Genomic DNA, 8,102 nt, shown 5'->3' on the forward strand with positions numbered 1-8,102 from the left:
CTCCCTGTTTCTCTCCCTCTTTCTTTCACTCTCTGTATTTCACTATCATTTTGCCCATCTCACCCCTCCTCACTTAGTTTCTGCCTCTCTTTCTCTCTCTCACTATTCATCTGTTTCTCACCATGCCTTCCTCTCTCTGTCACTCTCACTCACTCTTCCTCTTGTGCTTTCACTCTCACTCACTCACCATCTTTCTCACCACCCCCTTTTCTTTCTCACTCTATCACTCATCTCTTTCATGCCAAACTCCACCTTACTCTCTCTCTCATTCTCTGACTTTCTTACTACACCTCCATCTCACTCTTTTTGTCTCACCCCCTTTTCCTTCTTTTTTTTCTTGCTCTATCCTCTCTCTCCCTCGGTCACTCTCAGTCTTTCACTCTGTCTTCGTCCCTCTCATCCCTCCTTCCTCAGTCTCTGCCTCTCTTTCTCTCTCACTCGCTATCCATCTGTTTCTCACCATAACTCCATCTCACTCTTTCTCTCTCTTACACCTCCTCCCTCTCTCTTTCACTCACCCTCTTGCATTTACACTCTTACTCACTCACTGTCTTTTTCACCACACCTCCGTCTCATTCTTGCCAAACCATCTCTCACTCCACCTTTCTCTCATTCACAATTACTTTCTTTCTCTCTCTGTCTCTCACTCTTTTTCTCTCACCACACGTCCATCTCACTTTTTTCTTGCTTGCTCTCTCTGCTTCACTTTCCATGTCTTTCACTCTCTTACTCACTGTCTGTTTCTCACCATACCTCCATCTCACTCTTTCTCTCTCTCTCACTCTGCCACCCTGTCCCTTTGATTCCTTCTGTCTCACTCACTTTGCCTCTTGTGCTTTCATCCTCTCACTCATTCTCCTTCTCTTTCTGACCACACTTCCACACATCTCACTCTGTTTTTGCCATTGTCTCTCTCATCTCTTTCTTGCCAAACTCCATCTTGCTCTCTTTCTCTCACTCCACCTCTTTGACTCTTACTTTTCTTCATTCTTTCTTTCTTTCTCTGTCTCTGTCTTTGTTTGTCTCTCTCTCTCTCTCTCTCTCTCTCTCTCTCTCTCTCTCTCTCTCTCTCTCTCTCTCTCTCTCTCTCTCTCTGGCTGTACTAATGTCTAGTAGTGCGGCAGCATCTCAGGTGAGGCTGGGAAACTTTGGGCGCTGGTGCCATTCATCAGGACAGCTGTAATGAACAGAAGCATTAGCTCAAAGCTTTGTATTTGTTCTGAGCCCGCCCCCGTTCGATACAATATCTCTGCTGTGTCTGCGCCGAGCAGGAGGGGAGGCTGCTGAGGAATCGTTGTGTCTGACATTTGGAACTTCCGGGCCAGAGTGACGGATGAGTGAGACAGTATCTCACACCTCAACGTTAATGGTCTGAGTCAAAGGACTGCAGTCTATTTCTGTATCCTTTTCTCCCTCCTCCTCCTCCTCCTCCCTAGGATCCCTCTCATTTTCAAAGCAGGTTCCTGACTGCCTGTTAGCTGATTAGAAGAAAGACCTGTCAGCGTCTTGGGGTTTCCAAACACAGGGATGAGAAGGAGAGTGCCGAAACGAAGGCTCGAGCGCAGGAAGGCCCCACTGCTGCCTTTAATTGTGTAGTTTAGCATAACAGCTTGTTTCTGTGTGCGGCGGTTGGAGCCGGGCCGCTGTTCTGCAATGTTTCTATTGCGCAGGCAGAATGGGAGTTGACATGCATTGTGAACCTTCTTTGTGGCGCCGTGCTCATCTGTGCCTTTCAAAAGTGAAGGAGGGGGCAGACCGAGCAGGGAGAGAATGCATTTCTCGCGACGCTTCAAAAAGACACGCTCCCTGAAACATGTATAGAAATAGAGGATCCACTCTACTGTGTAATAATCAATTTGATTTCTGGTGCGTGTGCCTATGTGAACAGAAGCCATCTCCTCTCCCTGTCAAAAGAAGGAGAAAGAGTGAGAGAGGGAGAAAGAGGGAGAGGGTTGTGCAGGGCAATCGGCAATTTGAAAGTTTGGCTGCCTCCGTGGTTCAGGCCTTTCTTACTCCACTTTTGGCTCAGTAACCTCCCAGACACTCGTTTCTCGAAGCGAACCAAGCTCTTTTTTATTTTTCTTCTACAACAGACTTAAAATTGCATGTTTGGTGCCACATGCAGAAAAGAAAGAAAGATGTGTATTAAATACTGTGTTTTTTTGCTGTAACTAAAAAAGGAATCAAAAACACCTACTGTTAATGTGAGGGATGATATGTGGTGACTTGTAGTAAACGCCACTCTCCGTTCTCCAGGGACACTGCACTGAGGCACTCCCTGACCCTTCCTAATTGCAATTAGTAAATTATGCAGTTGGATTTTGGCCAGCTGTGCAGGATTTAATTATTCATGAATGTTAATAGACATACCTCCAGCTTATCATGCATATTTTCCCCCAAAAAATATGATGACCTTTTCATTGAACCAAATGTTGTTAGTAATTACAAAGACTATCTTAAGTGCTTTTTTCTCCACACAATCTCTATCATGTACAGTACTATGCAAAGGTTTTCGGCAGCTGTGACATAGAATTTGAAAGCTCCTTATCTGGGAGGTGTTTATTTGCTCAGAAAAACACAAACATAATAATACATTTTTTGAAAGTCGTGGTTATACATCACTGTTTTCGTTAAAACACCTCCAAAGCTCTCCTTATGGATAGTAGCAATAGTAGTATTTATAGTTATTATCCAACACTTGGTTTGGCAAATCTGTGCTTAATTATGTTAAATCAGGTGAGCTGAACAAATTTCCCATTTGTCCTGGCAGGAGTCGCCTAGGACAAATCTGGAACCTAGCTTTGTTCTTCAAACTAGCTCACACAAGATCTCAGCTGATTTCTTCAAAATGAGAAGTACAGTATACTGTATTTATGTTTCGGCATCTGTTCTATGGTGACCAGGTGTTTTAACGGGCAGAACACTCTTATTGTCCAGATAAACAGTTTTAAGAAGCCCATAAAACCTCTGCACAGTACTGTGTATATATATATAAATTACAGGTGAACTGTACACTGAATGACTAAATGACTGTTGGACCAGGGAAATGCTACAGATTAAGGGTTGTCCTTTGTAGTATGTTACACAAAACACATTCTAAAAGGAGCAGATCAGACGTTAGCCAATGTCATTGTTGTTTGTGGGCAAAATCACAGTCTTACATAAAGCACAGAAACAAGATCAGTGTTTATTTGTAAATTGCACGCAATTTTGTCTCAGTAGGCGATCATGCTTGTGTGTTTCCATATACCAGGGCACACTAAGTAAAGGTCATTTAAAGGAAGTGGAAATACCAGCAAGCAGAGCCTGAGATGGCGGGACAGGGTGGTATTTGGCCCTGCTGAGTCAAAACTCGGTCACTGCTGCTCTCCTATCAGCCAGTGTGTCCATCACATTCACCTTTCCAAAAAAAAAAAAAGTCACGTTCTCCAGTTCTCCAAAAGAGGGCACTATGCCTTTCTAATCACACAGACATGAGGGGGAAAACACACACACACAGTCTTCTTCATCAAAGGGAAACAACTCAGTCCATCTCTGAAAGACACCACAGTACCAGTTATGTAAACTGCTACTTTGGTATTATGGCCCAGCAAGAGTGAGTCGCATCTATTAAACGTCTAATTCCATTCCAGAGGAAGTGTTCTCACACTCCGAGGTAATGAGAGAGGCTAGGGCTGTCTGAGGAGGGTGCTAAGTATGTGTCATGTGAATGTGAATATTTCACTCTTTTTTTCAGTCTTCAGCAATGCTAATTAATGATGGTTGGCTTATTCTTGAATTAAGAAAAAAACAGCATGTAGTACTTGTCACTCTCTGTAGCCACTTGAGGGGTTCAAGCAAATTATTTTTAGGTTCTTTGGGTCTCAGTCTGTACAACTGTTTAAAAAAAATGAGTCTGACTTACAGTTTAAACATTAGGCTGATATGAGCCGGGGACACAACCACGAGACGTTTCAGCTGCAGCTGCTCCAAGCAGAGGCAAATATCACACACCCTTTCCTTCTTTTTCCTTCAGGTATTTTTTCTTTTCTTTTTTTTTTTGTATGCCTGTTTTAATAGTGAATTCTAAAGCAGATGAAAATCCTATGAGAGTGCCTGCCCTGCAGAAATTGGCCTCTACGCTTTCAAAGCCCGGCCGAGGACTGCAGGCAACGGGTGACATTTTGATTGAGATATTCTGTCTCTGATAACATGCAAATTTTAGTGCAGCAACATGAGCCGGGCTGGCATGATTTATTTATTTATTTCCCTGCTTCTTGTTCTCTGCTCCACTAGTCAACGATGCATAATGCTATCTGTTACATTGCTATATGTATTTACATTCTGTGGCGGTGGCGGGCATTTTAACACCGCCACATCTCATGATGTCCTGCAGGGAAGGCCTGCCTGCGAAATCAAACATACCGGCTCACAGGGCCACAGCAACAGGGTTGCACATTTGTAGTCACTGTTTATGGTATATCACTATGCGTTGTGAGTGTTCTGTATGTCAGACAGTCATTTTCTAGATACTCTCTGCAGAAACAAATGAATACAGATGCACAACAACTCTGACACTTAGGTTTACTGGCAACAATGGTGATGTCTATTAGCTCAGTTTTCAATTTCACATGAGTTTTGGTGCTAAATGGGTTGCGATAGTTCTGTGCTAGAATAGTCAAACATATTTCTGCAAAAAAACTGTATCTCCAAGTTTTCAAGTTTTCAAGTTTTAATGTCATTTAAACCTGGTGGTAGTTTTTGTTTGTTTGTTTTTTACGTTGTGTCAATTAACCAATAAAAATTACCTAGAATAAAAAATGTAATTGTAAAGTTTCCAAATTTCCCATTCAAGAACATACCAGTTATTTCATTTGCATTCATCAGAGACATGAGAAATTTAAGGTGGAAAAAAATGCTATACCATATGGACAAGAGCATTGGGACACCTGCTCATTAATAGTTTATTCTGAAATCAAGGGTATTAAAAAGTGTTTATACTGTTTTTGTTGGAGAACTGTCTCTACTATCCAAGACTTTCTGCTAGAGGTTGGAGCACTGCTGTAAGGATCTGATTACATTCAGTGACCAGAGCATTAGTGAGGTCAGAAATCTGGATGAACACCAGCCCACCTCATCCCCACCTCATCCCCAACTCATCCCCAACTCATCCCAGAAGTATTGGATAGAGCAACATCATGCCAAAGTTCCGCTGCTTCACAGTTGAATGCTAGGGGGCTTTATACCCCTTCTGTCCATGCCTATTGGTAGTAATTCTCAACAGGGACAAAACAAGCGTGTGTGTGTGTGTGTGTGCATTTGCATATCTGTGTCATGAATGGACATAACTCAGAGTATATACATTAATGCATTAATTACAAGGGGTGTCCACAAACATTTGGACACATAAAAATGACATTTTGGTTATAACGTCACACAAAACATTAAATGCTCCCTTTAAATTGATAATATTTCCTTTAAGCCGTAGTTCTGATAGGAGGGGTTTCTGAGTGGCCATGTTCTCTTGTTTGTCTCTGCCAGCCCGTCCCTGCTATCATCAGCTCAGAGTGTGTTTATTGTCCCTGCTCCTCTGGCCCCCACGTCACTCCTGGCAGGAGTCACAGAGCACTCAGGAAAGGGCTGGAGGTGGAGGACGGGGGTTGCACCTCTCCGTCCATCAGTGTAATTGTCTTGAGCGCTGGAAGTTATTTTCAGCTCCAAAAAAAAAAAGGTTGCTCCCTTTTGTTATCTCACAAAGACTTCGATATCCTTCCTCCCAACCTTGTCTCTTTGAAGAAACGGTGCCGCCGGGAATTACCTCCATACCGTGTGTGTTTGTGCGTGTGTGTGTGTGTGTGTCTGTGTGCATTGAGTGGAAAGGTTTTGATCAGAGCCGGTCCTTGGTCCAACATCTCTTTAAGGCCATGTAAAATCTCTGGCAGCTGTGTCTCATACATCAGCTGAAAGAAGCTGCAGCTGTTTTGTCAAGTGCTTGTAATTGCTTTTTTCACCTGCTCTTACCTGACTGTGTCTGTTTGGTGTTTCCTGTTAACTTTGCCACCATGTTAATCGCTTCTGACGGAGTCAATATTTTCACACTGTGTGTGTTCCCTATGTCTAAGTGCCAGTCTACTTCCTTTACTTTGTGTATTAAATGCTGTCAGTCGTCAGAATAACCCACTCTGTGATCATCAAAAAGATATTTTTGAAAATGAAATAGAAAAAAGTGCACATTTGCGTTCTGTACTGTAAAACTCAAATGGTTTTAACCCATTACATGCATAACTCATATTGTTTGAACATAAAAAACACTAAACCGAGTAAAAACAATGCACATATTAAATGGTGTATACATCCTTACATATACAAAGTACTAACTCCATTCATTGTGTTAATCTACAAATGAAGTATTTTGGACTCATGTAACTAATTACAAAATTACATCTCACTACCTCAAATGCACTGCCTTTAGACAAGTCCCACCACTCAGGTAAAGCTAACACTCAAGCCAGACACTTAACCCAAGCATAGAATTTAGTTGACCACTGAAGTGAAGATAGCCTGGCTTGGAAGGAAAACACACTGATGGTGGGTGTTGGAAGGAGATGCCCAGTTTTCAAATAGATGTGGAAAGATGTAAGGTATGCTATATTTCCAAATGCTTGTGGACACGAATGTGTTGATTGTATTTGAACGAATGTATTGAGAGATGTTACGTTTCACCTATTGCTGATAAAGATGTGCAAATGTACTCACAACAGATTTTCTAGTCCCTGTATAGAACTACTGCCAATAGAACAGGACTCTCTGAAGCAGACATGAACCTAGTGGCACTAGAGAGTAATACCCACCCCTTCCCCTTCCATCGAAAACTTTTGTGATGAGTTGGGGATCAGGTGGGGTGGTGATCATCCAACATCCTGACCCTGCTAACTTTTTGCTAAATGCAATCAAATCCTTACAGCAATGCTCCAAGATTTAGTGAAAAAGAAGCCTTCCCTGGACTGTAGGGACAGTTACTTCAGAAAAAGTGCATTCCTTTGATTTCAGAAGAAACAGTGAATGAGCAGGTGTCCCTATACTTTTGTCCATGTGGTGTATATCTATTGACCATGTGGCAATGTAAAAAAAAGGCAGAATCATTGAACTGTGTGGGTTGAAATTGTCACTGGATAATTCTAGATTTTACTTCTGACTGTGTGTCATCACACACAGGTATTTCCCCTCGGCAGTCAGCAGCAGTGAGCAGAGCCACCTCATTAATTGTCTGCATCGTTTTGTTTACAGAACCTTTTTTTTCAATTTTCGAGTCCCAGAAACTCCTAACAATTTTCTGGTTTGGGATTATTGAGGTTTCCCCCCCCCCCCCATCACAGGTTACAGTTGCTGTCAGCTAAATCTTTAAACGTCTTGGTACTGATGCTGTACTATGCTGATAAATCAGAATTTCACCAGTTATAAATAATAGTTATAAAAACTGCACAGTTTTTACCACTTGTCATTTCCTTTTTTTCTTCACTCCTCTGTCTTACTGGAGGCAGCTGAGTGGGGGGAGGTGGGCCGTCTGTGGCATTGCGTATTCAGCTGCTTAATTCTGCCAGTCTGCCACTGGGCCCTGTTCACATTCCTGCCCAGTGCCACCAGGCCTCGTCAGAGCTGGCGTCAGCCTTCGCTGTCAAGGATTTGGCAGGGCCGTGGCATCATGCATCATTAAAAACCTTCTGGAATTTTCCCCGCTTTGGCTAGGGTTGTTTTGGAGAAAGTGACAGAGCCAAGGGAGGTTATGTTTGGAGTGAGTGGTAGAGAGTGGTGTTACAAGTCCTTCCTGCCAAAGATTAGGGCTGCCCTTCAGTTAAAAAACGGAAGGGGGATGGTAGATTAAAAAAAAGGAAGGAAGGAAGGGAAAAAAAGCCAAACAAAAAGGCTGAATTGTTTTCAGGAGACGGGAGGTAGGTGTTTTAGCCGCTAATGCTTCAGTTTGTCCTAAAAGCTGTCAATTAATGGTTGTGTACAGCCCTGGCGCACTTCTGCCTGCACCAGTGAGGCAGCTCAGGCCTGCAGGGTGAAATGCTGTGCCTTTTAGAGTGCATCAGAAAGCAGATGTTCCTAAAGTGGTCCCTGGA

This window comes from Salminus brasiliensis, chromosome 5 (assembly GCF_030463535.1).
Source record: "Salminus brasiliensis chromosome 5, fSalBra1.hap2, whole genome shotgun sequence".
Classification (NCBI taxonomy): Eukaryota; Metazoa; Chordata; class Actinopteri; order Characiformes; family Bryconidae; genus Salminus; species Salminus brasiliensis.